This window comes from Ambystoma mexicanum, chromosome 8 (assembly GCF_040938575.1).
Source record: "Ambystoma mexicanum isolate Mex_15411 chromosome 8, UKY_AmexF1_1, whole genome shotgun sequence".
Lineage (NCBI taxonomy): Eukaryota > Metazoa > Chordata > Amphibia > Caudata > Ambystomatidae > Ambystoma > Ambystoma mexicanum.
The window spans coordinates 398,746,722-398,774,268 of record NC_090929.1 but is presented as its reverse complement, the minus strand read 5'-3'; the positions used below and the strand labels follow the sequence as shown (position 1 = coordinate 398,774,268).

At 49.2% G+C, this 27,547-nt stretch overlaps 1 protein-coding gene across 5 annotated transcripts in view; it reads right to left on the bottom strand.

The window, feature by feature from the left end:
- The window catches only part of CDK5RAP2 (CDK5 regulatory subunit associated protein 2), a 2,172,192-nt gene that overhangs the window by 554,078 nt on the left and 1,590,567 nt on the right, over positions 1-27,547 (bottom strand). The gene's annotated exons all lie outside the window — the stretch shown is intronic.

Here is a 27,547-nt window from a genome sequence, read left to right as displayed (position 1 = left end):
CATTTCCTTGATTTACAGGTCCAAAGTTGACCGACAACTGAGAAGAATTCTGAAAATTCTTTGCATGTGCCACGTAGAACTTCAAAGCACATGAGCAACGTCCAGCGAGTACAAGGCCCTTTCTGCTGGCGACGACGGATTCAGGAAGAAGACCAGTAACACAGAGGGCTTGTTGAGGTGGAATTCCGACAGTACCTTTGGCATAAAGGTTGGGTGTGTTTGCAGTACCACCTTTGAAGCGTGGGAAGACAAGTAAGGCTGCTTGCAAGACAGGGCCTGAATCTCCCCAACCCGCCTGGCCGAGGTGATAGCCACGAGGAAAGCCGCTTTCCACAAGAGAGACTCTAGCAGGGCCTGATGCATAGGTTCGAAGGGCGCTCCCATGAGTTTAGTCAGCACAACATTAAGCTACCAAGCGGGGGTAAAGTCCGGAGGAGTCCCTTGAGGAACTCCTTGAAGAGCATGAGACCACAGAGAAGGTCTGCCTGGGGACCTGGTGTTCCTGAATATGGCGGCGAGATGCACCTTGATCGAGGCATGAGCCAGTCCCGCTCTGGCCAAGGAAAGCAAGTATGGTAGAAGTTGAGGTGCTGTGCCACGCAGAGCGGTAATCTTCTGAGTCCGGCACCACACGGAGAAGCGTTTCCATTTATGTCCGTAGCACTTCAACGTTGACAAGGCTCTGTGGCCAGGATGTCCTTACATTCTGTGGGTAAAGCATAACCTTCACACTCTAGGGCTGCAGGAGCCACGCCCTCAGGTTCAGGGACTCCGGACCGTGATGCAGAATAGCCCCCCGTTCTCTGGCGAGAAGGTCCGGGGACAGCGGCAACCGGATGGACAGGGCCACTGACAGTCGTAGGAAGTCCGGATACCAGATTTGTCTCAGCCATGCCAAGGCGACAAGTATTATACTGCAGAGGCACTGTCTGAGTGTGTTGATCAGACGTAAGAGGAGTGGAAACAGAGCAAAGGCGTACAGAAACCACCCCTCCCACGGGAACGAGAACGCAGCTCCCATGCTCCTGGGTAGAGGGAATCTGCTGGAGAACCTCTGGCACTTGGTGTTCGCCGCCGTAGAGAAGAGATCGATCTGAGGCTGGCCCCATTTGTGGAATAGAAAATCCACCAGGTCCTGGCGAAGTTCCCACTCATGACAATAAAGCAGTTCCCTGCTGAGCGAGTCCGCAATGGTGTTCTTGACTCCCGCTAGGTGAAACGGGACAAGGAACATGCCTTGATGAACGGCCCATTGCCACAGGTCTTGGGCCTCCTTGGAAAGCACCAGTGAGTGTGCCCCCCCCCCTGTTTTCTGATGCAGAACATGGTGGTGGTAGTGTTGTGTGTGAAGATCCTCACCACTTTGCCCTTCAACAAAGGGAGACTTGGGAGCCCTGAATACGGTCCCAAGTTCCAGCACATTGATGTGGAGGTCCTTCTCCTCAAATTGCCAGACGCAACTGTCCGGTGTGGGCTTCCTATCTTTCTCGAGAGGCATCTGTGGTGACCGTCTCCTGCTAAGGAGGAACCTGAAACTGAGCTCCCTGGACGAGTTATGGACGTATGCCCCACCACAGAATCGACCGATGGACCTACTCATTGACAAGATCTTGTCCGCAAAATTCCCCAACACCTGCATCCACCTCACATCAAGAAACGCCTGCAGAGGTCTCATGTAAAGCAGAAAGTATCTTGAGTATACTCCGGAGCCCCGGAGACGCTGGGGGACGGGTTCTATTGCCCTTTTCTGGAACATGGCCTGCACCTCCTGCAGAAGCTGTGGTCTGTGTTGTTCTTGCTGCTGAATCAGCCGGAATACTCGGACACCTGCGTTGGAATGCCAAGGTGTGCCCCTGTCCAAGAGTGTCCCGCACCCGTCTATTTGTGGTGATCTTTTCCCACGTGCTGACGAACTTTGCCATCCGGCCTCCCAACAGGGAGCATAAGTGGGGGACCGAGGGCACACCTGGTTCAGGCCTGCTCAGGGGTCGGAGCTCTGCCCTGCGGGCGGCGCCTCCGCTGCCTTGAAAGCGACCTCTGTATGCTTCTTGCGGGGAGGAGCGAAAAGGTTGTCAGTATGGTGTACTATAACCCTTGGGGTATCTTCCCAGTTTTCCTCTCGAACAGTCAAAGGAAGACTACCGTCGCTGCTGCAAAGTTCCCATCAAGCGTGCTGCCTTTGTGTCGGTCTTTATCGCTTGCAAAGACTCGTTGAGTCAGAAGAGAATCTCCCCGTCGAACGGCATATCCAGCACCTTCGTTTGATTGTCTGGTCAGAGATTTGTTGCCTTCAGCTAACCTTGATGACGCAGGGACACCCCGTTCCCCATCTGGCAGAAACCCGTGTCGGCGATGTCCACTGCCACCGTGGTGGCGTGATCCGAGGTCACTTTCCATTCCTGAAAGAGTTCTAGTGCCTCAGCCTTCTTGTCTCTGGGCAGGAAGTCCAGAATAAGACCCAACCTGAACCATAGTTCCTAGTCATATTGGGACAAAATGGCTGGGGCATTAGCTGCCTTGATGGTAGAGGCTACTGTGTAAATTATCCTCTTGCCCATTGCATCCAGCTTCTTCCCCTCCTGCTGCGGAGGTACCATGGCTGCCGAGGTTCACTGAGCGCTTCCTTGCTGCCGCCGAGGCCACTGAATCAGGCGAGGGCTTCGGCCTTAAGCACCTGGGGGCTGAATCTGGAACCATGTACTTCTTTTCCAACCTGTCTCGCTTGGTCAGGGCCATACTAGTGTTTCTCATTAGAGCCAGGCCTTCCTAGATGTTGTCCACAAAGGGAAAAGACATGATGGTCTTTCTTCTCGACTCGCACCGTTTGTACAGGAAGCCGTCTTTCTTGGTCTCCTCAGGGATTAACCAAAACAGTTCCGATGCCCTTGACATTGACAGAATGAAAGGATCCTACTTCGTCTGGTGGGGAGGCCCTTTAGGGCTCATCCCCGTGCAGCGTTTCCGATCGGCCGCAATTAAGTCGTTGTCCCAGTCGGTGTAGGATCCGGTTTGATGCGCCTCCTTGTGCGAGCAGGGGACACTTTGTGATCCGTATGGCCATCGCCCTGTACATCATTGTCCTTGTTGGTACTTGAGCAGATCTGCTCTGGCCTGTCTGAAGCAGCCTACTGGTCCATGTACCGGGGAAGGTCCACTGGGGTGACCGTCTCTCTCTCTCTCTCTCTCTCTCTCCTTTACTCATTCGGTTGGTGGGTCAGTGGGGCCGCCGGGTCTTTCCCTGACCCCCGGGGTGGCTGCTGTCATAGTCGCTGCCTCCGCAGCCATATCTCGCCTTAGGGGTAAGGACACCCATGGAGCGGTCGATACATCCTTCGTGGACCCATTCTTCTTCAACACTCACCTTGGACGTCATTGACGTGGTCGACGATGTGCTCGTCACTGCATTCGTCAACGGTGCCGTTGATGAATCTGTTGAACTGCCATGCTGCAAGATCTTAGCCAGCCTCGGCGAGTCCTCTCCAGTCTACTCCCTCGTCGTCTTATCCGCAGACATACAGAGTTTGGACGCGGTTAGGGACTTTCTACCTGAAGAGGCACCAGCCGTTGGTAGGCTTACTGTGGAGGCCGACAGTGATGGCGATCGCCTTCTGCCCAACTCGAGACCCACATCAGCGGCGAAACCAGCGGTGCTAGCATCGCAGAGCTTGGCTTTCTCGCAAGCGGGGCGTCCTCAAAGGAGCTCGACCTCCTCCCGGAGGAAGTTCGCTTATTGGACCGGCCGGTCCTAGATGAGGCTTGACTCTGCACAGCGGCTGATAGTGGCCTTGCTTGACTTGAACCATGCTGACAGTCTGCTGTAGTAGTCTTTTTTGGTTTTCTTCGAGAAACCACGGCACACCTCGCATCCCTCTTCATCATGGTCTGGATGCAGGCAATATAAGCATTTGTGATGCCACAAAGACGTTTCTTAATCCACACTTCACGCAGAGTTTAAAGAGGCTTTGAGTTTCCTTCTCTTCAGTCCTGGCTGAAAGGTGCGAGGTAGGCCCAAGGCTTGGTCTTCTAGAAAATTTGATGATGAGCCGACGGTGGATGAAGATCTTTGCCGGTAGCGGATCCCCAGTGCGGATCACTGTCCTTCGTCGATGATCTATCAAAATCAGTCAAAATTCGAACTATTTTGTCAAAAAATGATGGGGAAAAAACCTAAATTAGCTCGGAGAGCAACTTGAAGACTCCCAACACTGAAGCGTGCAGTAAAAATCTGAAGATGGCCACAAGGGGTGGACTGTGATTGGTTTAGAGGAGAAGAACAAGTTACTTACCTACTGTAATGTTCTTTCGACTGGATGTTCCTCTCATGTATTCCTTATATTTGATAAATCCACTTCCAGCTTGCTGGCCTCAGAAATATTTTTCCACAGTAGAGGAAGCTGCGCGTCGACATCCCTCGAGTCGGTGTCCCTCGAAGTTCTCTGTATCGACGCCGACGTCACCATCTGTTGCTCAGTTCCGTTTTGAGGTGCTGTGTTTGCCCAGTATGAGATGGTTAGTACCCTTGAAGGAGCGTAGGCTGCAACTACAAGGGAAGTTTTACTGCGGGGAAGGATGGGAGGGCGATAAGGAATACGTGGGAGGAACATCCAGTCGAAAGAACGTTACAGTTGGTGAGTAACTTGTTCCTCGAATGGATTGTGTCCTCCCACTTACTCCTTATCTTTGATAGACTCCCAAAGCAGTAATGTGTAATAGGAGGCAGGAGTAAACCATAATGATTTCGTAAAGATTCACAGAGTGCAACACAGCTTTCCCAAATTTAGTTTCCGGGCTAGTGGAGGAATCTACACTGTAGAATTTGGTGAAAGTATGCGCGGATGCCCATGTGGCAGCCGCATATATGTCTTTAATTGGAACTCTTCTTCGGAGAGCTGACAAGGCTGCGATACCCCTGATTGAATGAGCCCTGAGGTGTTGAGGAGGATCTTTTCCTGCCAATGTATAGCACTCTATGATGGTCAGTATTAACCATCTTGAGATGGTCTGTTTCGTGATAGGTAAACCTAGTTTATGTCCTGCATACCTCACAAACAACTGATCTGCTTGTCTAATCCTAGAAAGTCCGTTAATGTAAAAACTCAAGGCACGCCTTGGATCCAGCCTGTGCAATCTCTCTTCCTCTTTCCCTGGGCGAGGAGGAGGGTAAAATGAAGGCAAGGTTATTTTTTGTGTGATATGGAATTCTGAGACAACCCTTGGGAGGAAACGTGGCTTCACTTGAACTAATTTATCTTTGTGAAAGAATGTATGTGGAGGTTTGCTCTTCTGGCAGAAGTTAAAGTCACTAAGAAGACTGTTTTCAGAGTGAGAAACCTTAATGGACAGGAATGAAGAGGTTCAAATGGAGTACCCATTAAAAATCTTAAGACTAGATTTAAATCCGACAGGGGAACTTGAAAAGGAGTTGGGGGAAAAACATCAGTCAACCCTTTCAGAAACTGAATGACTCGGGGCAACTTGAAACATGAAGGTTCCTCAGCCGTGCGTTTAAAGATTGATAACTCGGCGAGGAAACTGTTGATTGTGCCAACTTGAAGGCCTGAATTTGCCAAATATAGCAGGAAAGATAACACCATTGGTGTACTACATGAAAAAGGGTCAATATCCTTATCTCTGCACCAGCTGCAGAATTTATTTCAATGGCAGCGATATACAGATTTAGTTGCTGGCCTTCTGGCTGAAAGCAACACCTCCATTACGTCATCCGGAATGTCCCAATCTTTGTATCTCTACCTTTCAGAAACCAAGCGTGAAGGTTGAGAGTCCTGATATCCAGATGGAGAACCTGACTTTCCTCTTGCTAAACAAGATGGCCCAATCCGTGGCAATTAGAATCATGGGTTTCCGGAATCTCCTCAACCTCCTGATCACTTGAGGAATGACGGGGACTGGAGGAAATGCGTACAGAAGTGGAAACTCCCAGTCCACCACGAACGTGTCCCCTAGAGCTCCTCTCGGGGGAAATTCCCTTGAGCAATACTGATCGCACTTCCAGTTGACACTGGTGACGAACAGATCCACCTGAGGGGTTCCCCAAAGGGCGAAGATCTCTTGAAGAACTTCCTGAGCTAGTTCCCATTCGTGGGAGACTGTGGTCTGCCTGCTCAGAGCGTCCACCGCTGTGTTCTTTTCTCCGGCTAGGTGAACTGCCGACAGAGAGATTCCTTCTTATATTGCCCAGAACCAGAGCTGCATTGCCTCTCTGCACAGTGGCAGTGACCCTACGCCTCCTCTTTTGTTGAGGTAGTGCATGGCCACTGTGTTGTCCGTCATTATCAGAAAATTTTCCCCCTGTACTGATGGCAGGAAAGCTTTCAGTGCTAGCCTGATCGCTCTCAGCTCTAATAGGTTGATGTGTAGTCTGGACACCGATGGAGACCATCAACCGCTGATGGTTAAGTCATGGGCATGGGCTCCCCACCCCGTGAGTTAGGCGTCTGTGACTACTGATCTCTCTGGCCATGGTTGCCAAAACGGTTCTCCTTTCAAGATGTTCTCCCGACAGGCCCACCACTGAAGGTCTCGTGCTACTCTGTTCGGGATTTGTAGGAGATCTGACATTCTTTTTATTTAACCTTTTATTTATTGGCAGGAAGTTGTGACAGGTACAACACACATTTCCCAGAGAAAGAAAGGAACTGCAATATCACATAGTCAATAAACTTTACATTTGTACGAGCGGTAAACTATGGGGGGTAAGCTGTCGGCACGATAGGACGTGCAGTGTTCAGAACTCAGACGGCTCCAAGTAGGCTTGGCGAGGGGGCGGATCTCCACTCGACACTGTCTCTGTTATTTAGATAACTGCAAAACTCAGTCCACATATTTTTGGGGCGAGATACCATGGGGAGGGAGCCAATGTATTCCTCTTCGCACATTTGTGTCCAGGTGAGGGACTTCAACCACATTTCGAATGTGGGCGGGGCACGGCACTTCCAACATTGCAATATACAGTTTTTGGCCACTATGGTGCTTATGTTAAAAATGTTTGACATTTTCTTTGCATCATCCCCAGACCATATTCCAAACAGCAAGGCAAGTGGGTCGAGGTCTTCTGGCGTCCCAATTATCTCAGAGAGAGCTTTCGTCACTTACGTCCAGAATGCACCAAGCGCATTGCAGGAACAGAACATGTGGATATGGTCTGCCTCTTCGGCTCTACATTTCGTGCAGGTGTGGGTCGGGGTGCGTGTAAATTTTGCTACTTTATGTGATGTGTAATATAATCTGTTGAGGAGTTTGATGCACCTGAATCTAGCATTGAGGGAGACTTTACGCGTGTGTGCACACATTTTGTTCCACATACCTTCAGTAATTTCCATTCCCATCTCCCCCGCCCACTCCTCGCGTGGTTTGAGGGATGTATCTCTTGATTTTCCCAGCAGCATTTTATACAGAGAGGATGTTATGCCCTTGCCGCCCGCCGAGTTAGCTATGTATTGGATCTCAGGTGTTTCCGGGGGCTCGCCTGGATAGGTGGGCCTCATTTCTCGGACTGCTGCTCTTAGTCTGAAGTATTGTAGCAGCTCTAGTGCTGAGCCAGAGTGCTCGGGGCGCCATGTCTGGAGGGGTGATGAATTTACCATCTGGGTAAAAATCTGTCAATGCTCGATAGCCTAGGTCTGGCCAATGTCGTCGGAGGTGTCTATCATGTGTGGGGGAAAGTCCTGGGAATTGCCAGATGGGGAGATTAGCGATATTATCGAAAAAATATTACCGAAAAACAAAAATGGCGAAAAAATATGTTGAATGTAAGTATGTCGAAATTACATACTTACAATGGCCATGGTCATTTGTTCGAAAAAAAAGAACGCAATGCCAAAATATCAATGGTAGTTGTCCAAAAAAAGTTTACGTTGTTATGGGGGGGGGGGTCCCCCAACCCCCCACGGAATCCTTGCACCCTCTGCAAAAATTAGGCATATATTACACATTATGAATGACGAAAAACATAAAGTACGATTACTAAGGGTTAAACGAATGAGTGAAAGCCAAGAGTAAAGAACCTTAAATGAACGCTGGCGAACAAATGACGGTTGTGACAAACTGTCATTACCTGACAGAACATGAGGTCAGAGCAAACGGAAAAAAGTACACTGCAGCTACTTGACGTAAATACAGATATTACATAAAAATATAGAAATTAATATAGGCTATAAGAAGATTAATCTATACATAATGTATAACAAAAATAGTGAAACGTTGTTTTCCTTATTTCAGATATAAGATGAGCGAGAAAGTGGAATAAAGTCTCGGAAAGGAGAACAGCTGATTCATGAGGGATACGTATACAATAAAGATTTTAAAAAAACTAAAGAACATATTGGAAGTGCACAGAATATACAAAAACAAAGTGTACAGGAAGAGCGATAACGGAAAATACAATGGTAAAAATAAAGGGGGAACACAACCATCGAACGTACCCAACGATGCCAACTAGTCCCAAACAAAAGTAAACATAATCCACTGAGCGTCCTATTAAAAATCCATAGTGCTATCCAGCCAAAGAAAAACAAAATCCATAATCCAATCCATGGCCGAAAAGTAAAATCCGGATGTTGAAAAGCCAAAAATCCAAGTAAAAAAAACCATAGTCCGTTCCATGAATCCGACGATAAAATAAAGTCCATAGGAAAAAACAATCCGTCCGTTCCAGGAATCCCACGATAGAAATACAAAAATGATCCAAAAATAAAAAATCCAGGAAAAAGCAACGAGTACACCCGACCGGAAACGAAAGAGTGGAACTAATGGACTTAAAAAATGGCGCTTATGTAGACGTAACACATACGTACAGTTACGAAAAGAACTTAAGAACTCATAATATTATGTTAAAATATGTTTTGTTATACAATGGCACCATCTAGTGGTGATAATAGCAGTTAAACTCAGTTACAACTCACCTATACTACTATTATTTAATAAAATATTTATTTTAGCACTGTTACCATTTAATATACCACTTACCTTGTATATACTACTGTTACTATTTAATAATATATATATTTTTTTATATACCACTGTTACTATTTACGACTTACCATTTAATAAAATATTTAATATATCACTATTACTATTTAATAAAATATTTAATATACCATTTACCTTGTATTACGAATTATTTTGAATAATTTAGATTTATTATTTATTCGACAAACATTTTTCAAAATAATATTTTCAACATTTTGACTTTCGAAATTATTACATTCGAAAATATAACTGGATACCTAGTATGGGGGTGCTCTGGTCACGAGTGCAATAGGGTGTTCCTTGCTCTGATCGTGGTAGCAACAGGGTCCGCTGGGGCATCCGTTTGAAACGTGCAATGCAGTATTCAGGTCATAACGTTAATTCCTTCTCCCGCCAGTTTCTCTAATTTCACGTGTGGGGGCGGGTTCGTATGTGTGTACCAGTGTGTGGTGTGTTGGGCCTGTGCCGCGATCCAGTACGGTGTTAGGTCTGGGGCCGCGAAGCCCGCCTTTTCATAGGGAAGGGTCGTATGTTGCCACTTCTTGCGGACCGCACCGGAGTGCCAGAGGAATTGGGCGCACGCCGAGTGGAATTTCTTGAAATATTACTTCCCCGGCCATACCGGTACATTGGCAAAGACGTAGAGAAGCTTCGGGACCGCTATCATTTTTATTAGGAATAGTTTGCCCGCGAGAAATAGTGGGAGGTTGCGCCAGCGTGCCATTTTTGATTCTATGAGTTGCGCCGTAGTTTCGTAGTTGTCTGCCAGCAGGGAGGATTTGGATAGTGATACTTGAACCCCCAGAGACTTAATGCCACCCGGGGACCAGCGCAGGGGAAATTCACATGACGGCTGCTGGGTTGCCGCCGTAAGCGGAAATATTTCCGATTTGGAATAGTTAATGGTGAAGCCTGAGTATGTACCTATTTTGGTTATGTCGCGGATGATCGGGTCTAGATATATGGATTGGTTTCTGAGGTATAGGAGTACATCGTCTGCGTATAGTGAGATGATTTCCGGTGTATACCCTTGCGAGTATGCCGATCCCTGACGTTGTCTGCCATGGGCTCAATGGCGAGCACGAATAGAATAGGGGAGAACGGACAGCCCTGACGGGTGCCCCTGTATAACGCAAAGGGGGAAGAGGTCAGAGAATTTACCAGGACCTTGGCCATTGGTTCCGTGTATAGCAGTGTTATGTAGGCGATCATATGTGGTCCCACCCCCATTTTACCCAGCACTGCCCACATGTATTGCCAAGAAACCATGTCAAATGCCTTCTGGGCGTCCAATGTGACCGCTACTGCGTCAGCCATCTGGTCAATTATGGACATCACATTGAAAAGTCGGCGAATATTGAGGGAAGTTGAGCGGCCTGGGGACAAAACCCCTTTGGTCCGGGTGGACCAGATGTGGCATGATTCGGAGGAATCTGTTCGCCATTACCTTAGCAAAGACTTTCCTATCTGTATTTATGAGCGACAGGGACCTATAGGAGCCGCATTCGTCTAGGGGTTTCCCCGGCTTAGGAAGGACAGTTACCAGGGCTTCTCTTAAGGATCGAGGGAGGGCGGCTAGGCAGAGTGACTCGGCCCAGAGCTTGTGAAGTATGGGTGCCAGGATGGCAACATGTTCTTGATAGAACTCCGATGTGAGCCGTTCGGCGCCTGGGGCCTTGCCCTTTGGGAGGTCTGAGATAACCTGGACTATCTATTCCAAGGTGAATGGGGCATCAAGTTGTTCTTTGGTGCTAGGGGAGATAAAGGTAATTGGGATACGCTCAAGCAGGTCATCGATGTCGTTGGCTGTGTGCTCTTGCTGGGGGACGTATAGATTAGCGTAAAAGTCTGCGAAGGTGTCAATTATGCCCTGATCGGACCAGTGTCACATGCCTTGCGCGTCCATGATGCTATCTATACGGGTCTTGCCTCCCTCCGCGTGCACTAACCTGGCCAGGGTTCTTCCTGGTCTGTCTCCCTCGCCATAATTCCGCGCCGCCAAGGGCCGAGCATAGTACTGCACCTCACTAAGGGCGTGAGATTTAAAGAGTTCAAGCTCAGCTCTGATCTTAGCCAAGGCTGCTGGGGTGGGTGTAGAGGCATGTTCTCGTTCTAGTGCTTTGAGTTTAGTTTCGGAAGTGTGTAAGGCTTGTCTAATGGCTTTTAGCAACCCAGCCTCTCTAGAGATGCACATCCCCCTAATTTATACTTTAAACGCCTCCCAGCGGGTCCCTTCGGATGTGTCATGGCATTTGTTGCTATCAAAAAAGGTGTTTATATCCGATAGGATCTCGGCTTTGAAAACGTTGTCGTGCAGGGCCTCGGATTTGAAACGCCAGGCAAGGCAGGTGGGAGGGCCAAGTCTCAGTTGGATCAGCATCACCACCGGGGAATGATCTGAAAGTGTGCGTGGTAGTATCTTGACGTCTGCTATCCTACCCACCAGACAACCCGACACCAGGAACAGGTCTATTCTTGAAGAACAGTCGTGTACCGTTGAGTAGAAAGTATAGTCTCTCACTTCGGGATGGAGTGTTCTCCATGTGTCATGTAGATTCAGGGACATCATATGTGTATGAGTCATTTGGCGGCACGGGACATGGCTCTACGGGCATTGCCTGTTCTATCTAGCACATTGTCTAGTATAAGGTTCATGCCCCCCCCCCCATATAATAGGGACTTCCACATACCTCATGAGGAGAGTGGCCAGCTCGTCCACAAATTGAGGAGAGTCGGTATTTGGACCATACGAGTTTACAAGCAAGCATTCCTCATAAGCCAGTGAACAGTGAAGAATCACGTATCTGCCCCCGTGTCTATGTGGGACATATGGAGTGTAAATTTTACTGATTTGCGGAACAGGGTCAAGACTCTGGTGGATTGAGTGGAGTATTGTGTGTAGAACCTATTAGGGCCCAAAGACTGTGCCAAGTTTGATGCAAGGTGCCTCAGGGCGTGCGTCTCCTGCAGCAGGAGTATCTTGATTCCGTGTCTCTGCGCGTAGGCAGTGATCCTGCAGGCCTTTGTGAAATTGGTTAACCCCTGAACATTCCACAACATCATTTTAATAGACATGAGAGTAGTCTATGGGACATCCCATTTGAAGGATCTGTCTCTGACTTGCATACCATGCGCTGCTGTGGCGTAAACACACCGCTTTTTAAAACTAGTCGTCTCTTTCCTGCCAGTTTTTATGTAACATTCCCCAACCTCGCCACCCCCCTCCCTCACCGCCCACTTCCAACTAGCGGTGTGATAATTCCCACCCGTGGAGCGAACAATCGCATGCCATCCCCAACTTGGCAGCGCTCGACCAATAGCCCAACAGGGGCTTAAACTCAAAAGCTCGGTCTTAGAAGGCATTGCAGCTACAGAGGGGGTCGCTGCTGCCGAGTGACCCACTTTTGTTCACACAATTATGATAAAACATTTATCTACGAACGGCTGATGACACATTAGGTTACAAGAATAAACTCATCAATGAAATTCGAGATCTGACCAGGTGAGGCCCAAGCATGGTGCATATGGGTGAGGCCGGTCTGCCGGGGTTCTATCCCAGCATGTAAAGCTGCGTTAAGGCAGATCTAGAATATTCTCCCCTTCCGTTGATGGTGCTCTGAAGGTGGTAGCGCAGGGGCACCGTCGGCTTCAGGTGTCAAGGAGCAGAGGGGACGCGGTGATCAACTGGGGGGAAGGATAGCGGGTTGCACCCAGAAGGCAGACCATCATGGGAGTTGAGGGAGCGTTCGCCTTAGTTGTTGTCCATTAGGTCCTCCGCCAGTTCCGTTAGTGGGATTTGCGCCTTAATGAACTTGACTGCCTCATCAGGGACCGTAAAGAAGTAGAGTTTGTTGCGGTGAGTGAATTTCAAGCGAGCAGGGAAAAGCATTGCATACTCCATTTTCCTATCATCATTTTTTTCACACCCCCAAATTGCCATCGCTCCATCTGTACTCCTACGGCGAAGTCAGGGAAGATCCTAATGATTTGTGAGTCCAGCCTTAGTTCTCCTTTTTCTCTGGCCAAGCGAAGTATATGGTCTCTGTCTTTGTAGCTTAAGAGCTTTGCTATTATCGGTCTGGGAAAGTCGCCCGTATTGGGGTGGGGTGCCAGTGCGTGGTGTGCTCGCTCAATAGTGAAGAACGGTGACAGCACAGGGTTGTCCAGGAGATCTTTGAGTAGTTTTTCAACCGCCAGTTCCATTCGTCCCTTAAGCGCTGATTCGGGAACACCCACTATTGATTGATTGATTGATTGATATTTTATTTCTATCGCGCTCATACACAAGTGTTTCAGAGCGCAGCAAGGCAAGGGAGGGGAACAGGGGAGAACAAAACAGCGATCTTACTAGGCCCAGTGACATTGAGAATGCGCAAGTGCATGGGAGAGGGGGGAGGGGAAAAGTGCATGGAAGGGGGGAGAGGTGGAAAGTGCGAAGCAGAGGAGAAACAGATAAATAACAATAAATAAATAATAGAGGCAACAAACAGTGGTAATGCAGCCAGCAATTTGCAAGTGCTAGGTTTAAGGCAGCAGACAGGGTAGGTCCGATAAGTGCAGGAAGAAAAAGGGCGGGGCTGTATGGGTACAGATACAGACCCCCGTGCAAGGGGTGGCCCGGAGGCAGTGCGGGAGGGTGACAGGATGAGCAGGTACCTGGGCCCAAAAGACAGAGGGTGGCCAGGTGCACGGGACCAAGAGAGAACAGATCAGCAGGGGAGAGGGGGAGCGAAGGCAGAAGAAAAGAGGAAGGTCTTGAGGTGCTTCCAGAACCGCAGATGGTTCTCCTCAAGTTTTAGAGTGGCAGGGAGGCTGTTCCAGAGGCAGGCCCCAGCCGAGGACAGAGATCTACCCCCAGCTCGTTTCTTAGAAAAACGACTATACGGATGTTGTTTCTTCGCGACCTAGATTCTAGGTCATCGCACTTAGCTTTAACCTGATTCATGTTGTGCACGAGCTCCGTGACCGTATTTTGTAGGGTGTGGACTCCATCCTCATTTGCTCCGATTCTGTTTTCTGCTCCAGTTATTCTAGCCCCATGTTGGTCTAGTTTGGATTTTAGCAAGTGTCACAAGTCTCTCCCCTTCTCACCTGCTTTTGTTGTTTGCTTGCGATCTTCTGTGATGTCTTCTTTCTCACAGTCCGGGATTTGTACAAACCCGAGCGCTGGTCCTCGGATTCCAGCGTGAGGTTCGCTATCCAACTTCTGGGAACGTTCAGAAGTCCAGGGTGGATACCAGGAAGGAATGATTTTCGCACTCGGAGGCACGGAACGCCGTGACCCGAACGCGGAAGAAAATCCAGGAAGTTCGGAATTAAGGTAGAGGAATGGGAGGAAGGAAGGGGGATTCAAGGAACCGGGAACCAGGAATCAGAAGAAAGCCCTGAGTGAACTCCGGCAACACACGTCCGACTACAGCAAGCGGTAGTGTTGAGACGCGCAAAGCCGTGGGGGCGTGTCTGTTTTGTAGAGCGTACAGCGTGAAGCGTAGAGACTGGCCAGCAGCATTCCGTTTCAAGCGGCCATGTTGGAAGGATCACTGTATTCAATCCCCTATGGGTCAGGGACCAGGAAGTCCAGAAGGGACACAGACGACGGTTCATGACAGCATGCCTCCTCTGAAGCCCAGCTCCTCTGGGCTTGCCCGGATGGATAAGATGGTATCTTCGAACCAGCCTGGGGGCATTCATGTTTGACATGGGTTCCCAGGTGCGCTCACTGGGAGGGTCTCCTTTCCATTCGACCAAATACTGTAGTTGACCACGCCGGTACCTAGCGTCACAGATTTTGGAAACCTCGTATTCGAGTTGGTCATTGACAATCAATGGGGTAGATTTCGGAGCTGTTCGAGATGACTGAAGATATGGTTTTAACAGTGAGGTGTGGAAGACTGGATGGATCCTTTTCCATGATTCAGGTAGTCGGAGTCGAAAGGCCACTGGATTGACAATTTCTTGTATAGAAAAGGGCCGGTAATACCTGGGAGCCAATTTATTTGGGCGCAGATGTCGAGGAAGGAGCTTCGAGGATAACCAGACTTTATCGCCTACTGACGAGGAAGGTCCAGGTCTTCTTTTGGAGTCAGCATAATGTTTAACGTCTCTTCGGGCCTTTTCTAAGTTTTCCTTTGCTTCTTTGTGTACGGTAATAAGGGTTTCAATCGAGGAATCTACCGCAGGAACTGGGGTAGGGTGTGGGAGAACGGATGGTAGAACTGAAGGATGAAATCCTTGACTCCAGAAGAAGGGACTGGTTTTAATAGCTGAATGATCCGAATTGTTATAAGCGAATTCGGCCACAGGTTTTAAGAGTGACCAATCATCTTGGACCTTGGTAGTGAAGCAACAAAGGTATTGTTCCAGGGTTTGGTTTACACGTTCAGTGGCTCCATTGGTCTGTGGGTGATAACCTGAAGACAAGGCACGTTGCATTCCCAGTATATGGCATAATTGCTTCCAGAACTGAGATATGTACTAGGGTCCTCGGTCTGAAATGATCTTGGAAGGTAGCCCATGAAGACGGAATATGTGTTCCAGGAAGATTCCGGCAGGTTCAGATGGGGATGGCAGTTTGTATAAAGGTGTAAAATGAGCCATATGAGTAAACGAATCAATAGTAACCATGATAGTTGTGTAGACCCTGCAAGATGGTAGTTCCACAATAAAATCCGTGGCAATGATTTCCCAGGGTCCTGTTGGTATTGCAGGTTGGAGCAGGAGACCTGCCGGTTTCTTATTATCATGTTTGTTCTGATTGCAGACTGCACATGTATGGATATGGATCCTGATATCATCCTTCATCTTCGGCCACCAAAACTGTCTTTGTATTAGATGGAGGGTGTTGGAGATGCCACGGTGTCCTGAATAAAAAGTATCATGACATAGGCTTGTGATCTGTTGTCTCAGGCCAGGAGTGGAAATGACCAAGCGATTATCCTTGAATAGATATCCGTCCTGTGTTTTGAGATTCCATCGATTGTTTCTCTTAAACTCCTTCCAGGTTTCAGAGGATTGAGTTTGAATTCGAATATTCTCCAGGAGATTAAGTGCTTGGGCAATAAATATTGTGTGGGGAAACATCTTAGGGAAGGTCCGATCTTCAAGGGGTTCATAATCAGGATGTCTGGATAAGGCATCGGCTATTATGTTGTGTGTTCCAGGGACATGATGGATTTGAAACTGGTATTGAGCAAAAAAGAAGACCCAACGGGCTTGGCGACTGTTTCTACATTCTAGAGATTGTAGGACTTGAAGATTCCGATGGTCTGTGCGAACTTGCACTGGGTGTTTGGCTCCCAGGAGGAGATGACGCCAGTCAGTGAAGGCTTGACGGATGGCTAGTAATTCCTTTTCCAGAACGGAGTAATGAGTTTCACTGGGAGTCAAGGTGCGAGAAAGATAGGCGATGGGGTGTTCTAACTTGTCACCCAATTCTTGTTTTAGGACTGCCCCAATGGCGTAGTTGGAAGTTGGAAGCATCCGTTTCAACAAGAAAGGGTCGATCAATGTTGGGTTGAGCTAGGATGAAGGCTTGTGTGAGCTCCGACTTCAACCGTTTGAACGCCGTATCTTGGGCTGAGGTCCACAGGAAGGGGGTGTCCTTCTATAACAATGTAACGATAGGATTCACAATCTCCGAAAAAGTTGGTATACATTTCCGACAGAAATTAGCAAGCCCCAGGAAGGATTGAATTTGTTTTACAGTAGTTGGTACGGCCCAGGATAAAATGGAGTCTACCTTCGAGGAGTCCATTCCAATTCCCTTTGGGCTGAGAACGAATCCGAGGTAGTGAACAGTTGATACATGGAAAATTCACTTCTCGGTCTTGGCCAGGAGCTTATGCTCTTCATGTTTTAGATGGTCCTTGGAGTATATCAGTATGTCGTCCAGATATACAATGACGAAGATGAACAGCATATCAGAGAACACTCCGTCCATAAAATGTTGGAAGACCACTGGGGCATTAGCAAGTCCAAAGGGCATAACCAGGTATTCAAAATGGCCAAAGGGAGTTCTAAAGGCTGTTTTCCATTTGTCACCTTCCTTTATATGAATAAGATGGTAGGTACCCCTTAGGTCTAGTTTTGTGAAGACTACTGCACCTCGGACTGCTTCCAGGATATCCGAGATGAGAGGCAATGTCTAGCGGGCCTTGAGAGTGCACTGGTTAAGGCCACGGTAATCTAGACATGGTCTGAGCTCCTTGGTGTCTTTCTTGGGAATGAAAAATAACGAAGCACCCGCTGGGGATTTAGATGGTCGTATGGTGCCATTTTCCAGGTTAGTATCCAGGTATTCCCAGGGGCCCTTTTTTCAGGTTCTGATAAAATAAACATCCTCCCGAAAGGAATCACTGCTGAAGGTTCAGTATCGATGGCGCAATCCTCTGGTCTGTGAGAGCTTGAACTATAGCGGTCAAAAATACATCAGTGAAGGCCTGGTAGGCCCTGGGAATACGGATGATGTTAGAGACGGTGACTGGATTTTGCTGACTCACTTGCGAGTCTTCAGAAGACTTTGGTAAGGGATCTAGGGATTAGCAGTGAGCCTGCTGCCCAATTGATGTAGGGGTTATGCTTTTGTAAACAAGGCATTCCTAGAACCATTGGATAATGGGCTGATTTTATAATGTCAAATTTGATCCTTTCTTGATGGCGGTTCATAGAGAGTAGGATCTCTTTAGTCTGAAGGGTCATGGGTCCTGAAGACAGAGGTCTCCCATCAATAGCCTCTACAGGTTGCATAGTTCCTCGAGTTTCATGTGGAAGGTTGTGAGCAGTGACCCAATCATGATCTATGAATATGCCCATGGCTCCACAATCTACTAATGCATGGATGGGGTAAGATTCTTTCTTGGAAGGCGATAGAAAGGCCTGTAGAACCACAAGATTATTTTGTCCAGGAGAGTTCAAGGATGGAATTGATGTGGAGCAAACATCTCTCTCCCGAAACTGTGCCCCTTCTAGGATCGGGAGCTGGTGTTTCCCGAACGTCATGGAGGAGCAATAGGGCATTCTCTCACAAGGTGTTTATCGGAGGCGCAATACATGCACAGACCAGTGTGAATCTGTCGCATCCTTTCTTGTGGGGTAATGGGTCCACGGAAGCCCCCCAGTTGCATGGGTTCTGGGTCCGAGGTTGGAGAAACTGTGGGTTCAGGTCTAGAAGGGTGTTCTGTGGCAGCCTTTTGGAAAGCCGATTTAGACTTCTTTTTCTCCGCTCTTCTTTCTTTGATTCGGAAGTCTATTTGCAAGGAAAGGTCCCTGAGAGCCTGGAAGGAGCTTGGGCGAGCTACTCGTCCTTTATTTCTTCATTCAGACCTCTTCGGAAGAGGGTGAAGCTGGCTTCTTGAGACCAATCTGCTTCCTTCATAAGTTGTTTAAAACGGGTCACATAGCTAACCATATCCTGGGATCCTTGTTGAAATTCGAGTAGTCGTTCTTGAGCACTGCACGCCTGTTCTGGGCGATCAAACATGGCCTTTAGAGCTTCCACAAACCCATCATAATCATCCAGGAGGGCGTCACCTGAATTGACTAGGGGGGGTTGCCCAGGTCAAGGCATTGTCATGATCTCTGCTTCCAAAAGGTCAGGGTTTTCCCAACTCCCTTGGAAGCAGATCCATAACCCAGGTTCCGAGTGCCAACCAGTGCCAATTGGGACCTTTTGGACCCAGTCCTGGCACCAGTGGCACCAGGCTCATAAATATGCCCAGTCCCAGCGCTGGAAGCGCCGGGCTCATAATGCTTGGGTGGACTTACCTTCAGCAGACCATGCTGCTTACTTGCCTGCCAGTTGAGCCTCTGATCCTCTTCTGTTTGGAACTACTTTTCCTGTTGGGTGGGGCTGGAGCCACTCCCTAGATTCAGAACACTGGAACTCTTCTGGAAGGCAGGAACTCTTTTCTTACCAGGAACTCTTTTCTTACTTAGGCGTGGCTGTGGAAGGAGACACCTAAGCACTACAGGAGGCTATTTAAACCACACCCGGTGGATGAATCTTGCTTTGCGTTATTCTGCAACCTCTGCAGCAGAACGCTCATCGTGTCTTCTGCATCCGGTCCTGGGCCTAAGGAAAAAGGCTTACCATCCTGAATCCAGTCTTCAGCAACACCTATAAAGACAAGAAAGAACAGGTTAGCATTCCGGCATCTGAAAGGCAAAGGCTTACCATCCTGAATCCAGTCTTCAGCAACACCTATAAAGACAAGAAAGAACAGGTTAGCATTCCGGCATCTGAAAGGCAAAGGCTTACCTACTCTTCGTGCGCTCCGGAGGTCTTCACACTGCATTCCGGCATCTGAAAGACAAAAGTTTACCAACTCTTTGCACGCTCCGGAGGCCTTCGGCGCTGCATCCCGCATCTGAAAGACAAAACAAGGTGCGTTTAAAGACATTGGGGAACTTTAATACTCACGTGCCATTACTCCTTTCCACATCTAATCCAGTGGGTATTCCGGCACCCTGCAGCCGCTCCGAACTCGTACCTGCAAAATAAAAAGACAGTTAGAGCGCATAGTGAAGCAGGCAACAAGCGCTTACTTACGTGCTTCCAGGCGCTTCTATTCATCACACGGGCTCCATCTTCAACTCACTTCAGCCCGTCATCCGCCATCGCCGGAACCCTGCAAAACAAGAGACATCATTACTAAAGACTTTAAAGACATTTGAATGACTCGAAACTTACCGTTCGTGCAGTAAACGACGGACAGCAGTCCTCTGAAGTCAAGAGGCCTGCGCTACCTATCCAGTGAAGAAACTGGTTACAGCACCCTGCCCCGAGGCAGATGGAGAGCTCGGCATTCACTTACCTAAGACATCTTACTCTACACGTCAGGCATACAGTGCACAGAGGTCCAGCCCAAAGAGCCAACCGGGTGCTACACATCACCTTTGAAGATACGGTAGTCGCCCAGTCAAGACCGGCGCCTCTGCGAGAATCAGGTGAGCGTTACAGGCATTTCCAGTGAGGTGTGAGATCATTAAGCCCACCTTTGCTCTAGGAGTGGGAAAGTAGTAGGGATTGAAGGTGAAGTGCACTAAACATGAATCAAGGAAAGCACAGAGAGTCTTTGAAAAACCATCATATTTGTCCACTACTCCTCCCAATAACACGCTTTACTTAGTTGCAGAGTCACGTGACAAAACTAGCTGTTTTAATGCAGCATTCTCAGCCTTAAGGTTCTGGACCTCTGTGGTTAGTTCCTGCATGCCTCACTTCCATCTCTGCATCTGTATCGTTTTTTAGGCATCTCAATCTGTCACAAGTCTCTCCCCTTCTTACCTGCTTTTGTTGTTTGCTTGCGACCTTCTGTGATGTCTTCTTTCTCACGGTCCGGGATTTGTACAAACCCGAGCGCTGGTCCTCAGATTCCAGTGTGAGGTTTGCTATCCAACTTCCGGGAACGTTCAGACGTCCAGGGTGGATACCAGGAAGGAATGATGTTCGCACTCGGAGGCACGGAACGCCGTGACCAGGAAGTTTGGAGGTAAGGTAGAGGAATGGGAGGAAGGAAGGGGGATTCAAGGAACCGGGAACCAGGAATCAGAAGAAAGCCCCGAGCGAACTCCGGCAACACACGTCCGACTACAGCAAGCGGTAGCCTTGAGACAAGCAGAGCCGCGGGGGCGTGTCTGTTTTGTAGAGCATACAGCGTGGAGCGTAGAGACTGGCCAGCAGCATTCTGTTTCAAGCGGCCATGTTGGAAGGATCACTGTATTCAATCCCCTATGGGTCAGGGACCAGGAAGTCCAGAAGGGACGCAGACGACAGTTCATGACAGCGAGGCCACATTCGCATTGATGTCATCGAGTTTCTCATGAAAGGCTGCAAAGTTTTTTGCCATAGATTGCATCATCGTTGTTAGGTCAGGCTGCGGGTGGTCCGACGGCATGTCCACTTCTTCATGGCCTGTGCCGGCAGGGCCCTGATCCGGCCTGGGTGCCGACTGACTTGGCAAACTTGTCCATTGCTCCAACCTTGTTGGCCCCCGCGATCTGTTAGGCATTGCAGCGATGAGGGTTGGCGCCTCCCTGGGCAGGTTGGTTGGTGACAGTGGGTCGAGAGGTCCCCTTGTGCGTGTGGCAGTGTGCAGCCCAGGTAGTCCAGGTCTGGCAATGTGGGCGACTGCCTCTGCCGGGGGGGGGGGGCGCGCACAGATGTGGCGGGATGAGAACAGTGTGTGGTCACAGTGGGCGGCGAAGTAGCCCATATTTTAAAGGAGTCCAGCGGATGGGTTGTAGTGGCAGCGGGCTTGGAGGCCGGGGCTGGGCAGAGGGGTGCCAGGCGATCTTAGATGTGGCCAGTAAGCTTCTGTATGTCACTTTATAGCTTTGTGGATGCGTAGAGCCGAGCGTTGTTGATGAGGTGGGACTGGGGGAGCTCCTTAATGTCAAAGCGGATATATCCTACCACCTGTTAGGCAGAAACCTGTGCAGTTCCCTTTGGGAACACTGCAAAAGATTTAGGACTACAGGTGTTAGCAGTAAACCCACTTGGTAGCAGTCTGTACCACCCAGATTTACCTGGTAGCTGTGACTGAGCAGTCAGACTTCCCTCAAGAAGAGTTAGGCAGTATGCAAAGTATACACAATAGGCACTCAGATACAATAATACAAGCAAACACTGACCAGAGCTTTGCTATCAAAGTATACAATTATTTATTTAAAAACACACGGTTTGAAACACTCCAGCACTCTTATTGTAAAACACTCTAAACACAGTTTCTATTATAATATATACAACCCTTATTCCTTATCAGATAAGTCTTAGTTAACACCACTTATTTCCAGACAGAGGTGAGCACTTAACTATAGATGGCACTCCAATAAGTTCATGAAGAAGGGAGGGAAACAGACAGAATATGGAAAGATACATCACTCTAATATTTAGGAACACTGTTAGCAAAGCAGAAGAGCAAAAGTCACTTGTGAGCCAAAGTTCATAGGCTGGGCCCACTCTTAGAGAGAGCAGAGCACAAATGCGCCCAAGATCACACAGTTACACTAGGCTTTGAAAGTCTTGCAGAGAGTTCGAAAAGAGTTTAGAGAGGCTCAGAAAAGTTTAGCCAGGGTGTCCCAGGCTAACCCAGGTTCGAAAGCCGGGGGCTAAATCTACCCCGTACAGTCGGTGGCAAGGGAAGCAAGGCAGAACACAGTACCTTAAGTGGGAAGGATCCTCCAGCGGTGGCAGTTGTTCCTGGCAGTGGGTGCAAGTCTCGGCGTCGTCCAGGGGAAGAGAAGATCTCGACTTGGAGGAAAGCTGAAGGTCGTTGCACTGTCAGGGAAGAAACCAGCCGCAGAGTTTTCCGGTTAAAGGTATTCCCCTTTATTTCACGGTCGTGGTAAAACGTGGTATTCCGGTTGCCGGGTTGCTTGGCACAGGCAAGGCGGCCACGAGATGCGTCGGGAAGGCGAAAAGACGGTGAAACTGGTTATCCCCACCAGTCAAAGGAAGAAGACTCTCCGGCGGGAGATCTCCTCTGTCGTTGGAAAAAGTGGTGAGACGGTCCAGCAGGGCTCCACCAGTAGTGTCGTCGTGGCAGGCCGGCTCAGCTTCTCCCTCGTCGGATTCTTAGGTCCTGTGGCGACTTCTGAAGTTCCAGTCCCCAAAGCCCTGCTTTTATGCAGAAAACCCCCATTCACTCAGCCTAGCTGTCACTCAAACATGCTAAGTGGTGAGCCGGCCGGCTCACCACTTGGGCCAATCAGGACGGAGTGCGACTTGAGTTGCCTAGGCAACTCAGTCCAGGGTGCCTAAATCCCCCTCCACCCCTCCTAAGTACCCCAGACAGAGTGGCACCACTTTGGAGGGCTTCTGTGGAGAAGCCCGCCAGAAAGTGGGACAAAGGGCTCGACTTGGGTTGGAGTCACAGAAGAGAACACAAACGCCATTTTAGAACCGAGTTTTGGCAAAAAATACCAACCGGAGAATTAATAATAATTAAATAAACCGGCGGTATGTTCGAGGCTATCGTAATTAAATAAATAAAGATAGTAGCCTCGAACAATGGGAAAATCCCATAGAGAAATATTTGCGGTTGAATATAAAAAGTAGTATCCACTGCCACCAGCCAAAACTCAGGGGGGACGGAGACGTGCCCCCTCGACTAACAGACCCCGGGGCAATCGAATTGCCCCAGCCAGTACGTCCACAATATGATGGTTTGTACTGGTTCTGTTCAGAATTCAAGACTAGTAAAGTCAATGGTGACTTTACATGCCCTGGGAGACAGTAGTCAGTCCCAGGGTATGGAGTCTATACTGGGGGTCACTATGACACCCCTGTGTTACTGCACTGAGGGTGCTGTGTAACACACATAACAAAAACACATGAAGCCCTATGGAGTAAAAGACCCCATAGCCCATTAAACACATCTAGAGTCAAAGGAACACACTCAAATCATGTCCAAGAGTGAGGGTAAAAGAGTCTCATTCTTGGCAGGAGAAAAAAATTAAACCCCAAAAATCCAGCAAAGCTGCTGGGAGACTCACTAGGTTAGGAAATTCAGCCTAAACAGAGAATTCTCCCTAACACCACCCACAGGTTGTGTGGCTGAGCAGAGCAAGCACCCCTCTCCCCAGTCCTACCTTGCAGGAACATATTTTCAAATGAGGCTGCCAGCACACCAGGGGGCTGTAGTTGCGTGCAAGGGGTGCCTCAGCAGACTCATGTTAAGAGGTGTGTCCCTCAGGGCCCAGTGGGCAGGCCGGCATGTGTTTGGGGTGCGGATGGAAGGCTGAATTGTCAGGATTGTGCAGTACCCTGCACACCAGCAGCGCCACTTGGGTGCCGGACCCTCTGTTCCAAGGGTGGCCGGGGGGTGGGGGGCACGTGAAGGCCTCCAGCTGGAGGTACTTCCCCGCCGGGCCAGTTCGGGATGCAGGGGGCCGGGAGAGGGAGACTGCCGCGGCGCCCTGGCAGGACACCAATATGAAGAAAAGGGAGGGAGGAGGAAGCGGGAGACCTCGCGGCACCTCCCGTCGTCGCCAAGTCCCGCAGAGGCCGGTCTCGCTGGGCAGCAGGGAGCACCCGCTCTCACTACCCCCTGGGGGGGCACCTACCATTGGTTCTCCCGCAGCACAGCCACTCCTCTCGCAGGTCCCGAGGGCTCGCAGGCGGCGTTCCACGCCGCAGCAGGTCAGCACAGGCTGGGGCAGCAGCAGGCGCTACAGACGTTGTCAGGCCAGGAGGCAGGCCCGGCACAGCCTCATGCAGGGGACAGGGAAGTTAGTCATATCTCAGGACCGCCTGAGCGTTTCTTCTCGGTATTTGGGCCGTGTGTGCCCTGGAGTCTCCGGATACAGCGGAGCAGGTTTTCAGAGCTTCCTGATGCAGTATTCCGCCGTTGCTCGTGGATTATGATCAGTGGGTCACTGAGCTCCTGGGCTAGGCAGCCATTTTGTCGGCTGCTCAACAGCGCCCCCCTGATCAGACATTCTTCCTGAGAATTGCGACCACTGGGTCCTTAATGCCCACTGAAGAGATCTCATTCTCAGGCGAGCGTCTGACACTAGAAAAATGCAGGATGCCATGAGGCCGAGCAACCCCAAAAAGTCAAAGGCTGGTAGACGCTGGGCATTTTGAAATCTGGTCACCAGCTGAAGAATATCTGGAGCTCTCACCTCTGGTGGCGAGGCTTTTCCCAGGGATGTGTCCAGGACTGCTCCAATGAACTGCAGTTTCTGTGATGGTATCATCTGTGACTTCTTCAAGTTGAGGGAGAAGCCCAGTTTATGGAGGAAGTGGCAAACATAATCTAGATGAATCTGAGCTTGTTCCGGGGACACTGCTCTGATCAACCAGTCGTCCAGGTAGGGGTAGACATGAAACCCTTCCCTCCTTAGACTTGCTGCCACGACCGCCATTAACATGGCAAAGACTCTCGGGCGGAGGTTAGCCCAAATGTCAAAACCCAAAATTGATAGTGAGAACTGCCAATGACGAACCTCAGGTACTTCCTGTGCTTGTAATGGATTGGCACATGAAAGTAAGCATCCTGAAGGTCCAGAGATACCAACCAGTCCTGAAATTGGAGGGCCTGAAGGATTTGAGAAAGGGTTACCATCTTGAACTTGTCCTTCCTGAGGAATTTGTTCAATTCTCGCAAGTCCAAGATGGGTCTGAATCCTCCGTCCTTCTTTGGTATTATGAAGTAGGGGGCGTACCAACCCTTGTTCCTCTCCGCTACAGGTACCGGTTCTATGGCACCTTTCTCTAGCAGATCTGAGATCTCCTGCATAAGGAGCGGGTCTGGAAACTTCAAAGAGTTGTTCCCCGGTGGATGACACTGAGGAGTATCTAGTAAAGGCAGGCAGTAACCTTGGGCAACTGTCTCCAATGCCCAAGCATCCGATGTAATAGCCTGCCATTCTTTCAGATGTTGAGTTAACCTGCCTCCTACTGGTGTTTTGTGTGGAGAGATCTCAGAGGGGTTTAGGAGCGGCTGACGCAGATGCTGAGGGTAAAGCAACACCTGCTGATGCAGACTTGGTACCTTTGACCCGTTCACCATGGGTGATTCGTCTCTGGCCCCTTTGAGATGGCTGCCCTCTGCCTTTTCTGAATGCGGAGTAAAAACGAAAGGGCTTCCCCCTCCAGGACGAACCTGTGGGGCGATTCGGAGTTTGACGAGTTGCAGCCCCAAGGGATTCAGCTGCCGCTTTGGAGGTTTGCAATTCCTCCAAACTGTCATCAGCTTTCTTGCCAAATCGTGAGGTGCCGTCAAAGGGCATTTCTGCGGATTGTGGTACTTGGCGCCATGGCTCTGCTGATGCAGTCAGCAGAGTCGAGACCTGTTTGGAGGGACTCACACATCGCATCCTTCCAATCCTTGATGATATTCAAGAATGCGTGTTGTTCCTCCCCTTCTGGGAGATGGTCAGCCGCCAATGCAGCGCAATCCCAAAGGGTGTGGCTGAATCTCGCTAGAGTGCAAGCAGCGTTAACAGACTTAAGTGCCATGCTGCACGCCGAAAAGATCTTTTTAGACATGGCATCACATTTTTTGTCGTCTCTATCTTGTGGTGTAGTGGGGTATGCCGCTTTACTACTTGACGACATTGCAGCCTACACTTCTAAACTCTCTGGGGTTGGATGCTTACTTAAGTATACAGGGTCTGAGGCCGACACTCTGTACTTGGCAGAGATTTTATTTACTGCAGGGATAACCTCTGGTGTTTCCCAATTTGTAGCCGTTTTCCTCTGCAATGCTGCATGAAAAGGGACTATAGGGTCTTCTTGAGGCCCTTTATCTAAGATGTCTGTTAGGTCAACTTGTTGGAAAGAGGGTGCAAGTGTTGACCACCCCATAAACTCCATAATTCTTGCCATAAGTGATCTGTAAGACATTTCTGCATGCTCTCCAGGTTCTGGTCTGGCAAAGTCAGCCTCTGGAGAGGTATCTATGCCACTGGCATCCTGTAAAGATTCCTGAAGATCTCTTAATCTAAATTCCTCAGATATTAGTTCCTCTGGAATAGGAACCCTTGTAGTTTGTGAGCCAAAAGGCCTCTCATTATCAGAGTCTTCTCCTTCCTCATAGATAGAGGACAAAGCTCTGAAGTAGTCAGAGCGTGGGTAAGGGGTAAAACCCATTTCAAGAGATGAGGGAGCCAAATTGGTCAAAACTGCTTGAGAAAGGGTTGTAGTTGTAGATGTAGACGTCAAAGGTCTCGAACAAACTTACAAACGGCGTTGATGTACTCGAGTATGGTCTCAAGGTCGTTGAGAGAATCGGAATTCTACTCGTTGTCGATATGATCGACGCCCCTTTCGACCTCTTTGAAGGATCCTTCGACACCCCGAATACCGATGGTGCGGTCGGGACATGAGGCTTCGAAGGCCTCTCTTTCATCGGGGTCGATGACAGCGTCGATGACACAGTCTAAGACTCGAAGTCACCTTCGGCGGTGGCTTCGATGACGCAGTTTTATGCGAAGGGTCCTTGTTCTTACTCTAGGGTTCATGACGCTCTCAAGGGATTGTATTTGCCGAGGTCGACTACTCACAGCATTTTTCTTTTTCGGGTCTTTCACCTGGGGTATCACCTCTAGGCATCTCTGAGGGGGACAAGGTTGCGTTCTCGAAGACCCTTAGCATTTTTTTGCGAAACTCCTCCCACTTAGCTGGAGAGCTGTTTTTAGTGGGGCAGGTGACCCTTTCTGGAGAGTTAGAAGATGAAGAGGAAGGTGATCTATGACACCTCTTCTTAGTATGTCTCGATCTAGATGAGTGGTGTGAACCACTTCGAGATCACAAGCGGGAATGTTTTCTCCGATGACGAGGAGACAATGTCTCGACTCGGCCGAGGACAATTTCGAAGGGGTAGAGGATTTAACGGTCTTACCTTTTTCCAGCTTCCCCCTATGCTCCCTCAAGGCTTTCGGAGTCATTGACATTCACTCCTCACATTCCGAACACTGGTGCTCTGAGCCCAGGCACCACAGGCAGATCCTGTGAGGATCGGTTAACGACATCTTATTTCCACAATACTGATATTTTTTTTAAGCCGGATCGTGCCGTCGATGAAGCGGACAAAGATACCATCGTAGTAATTGA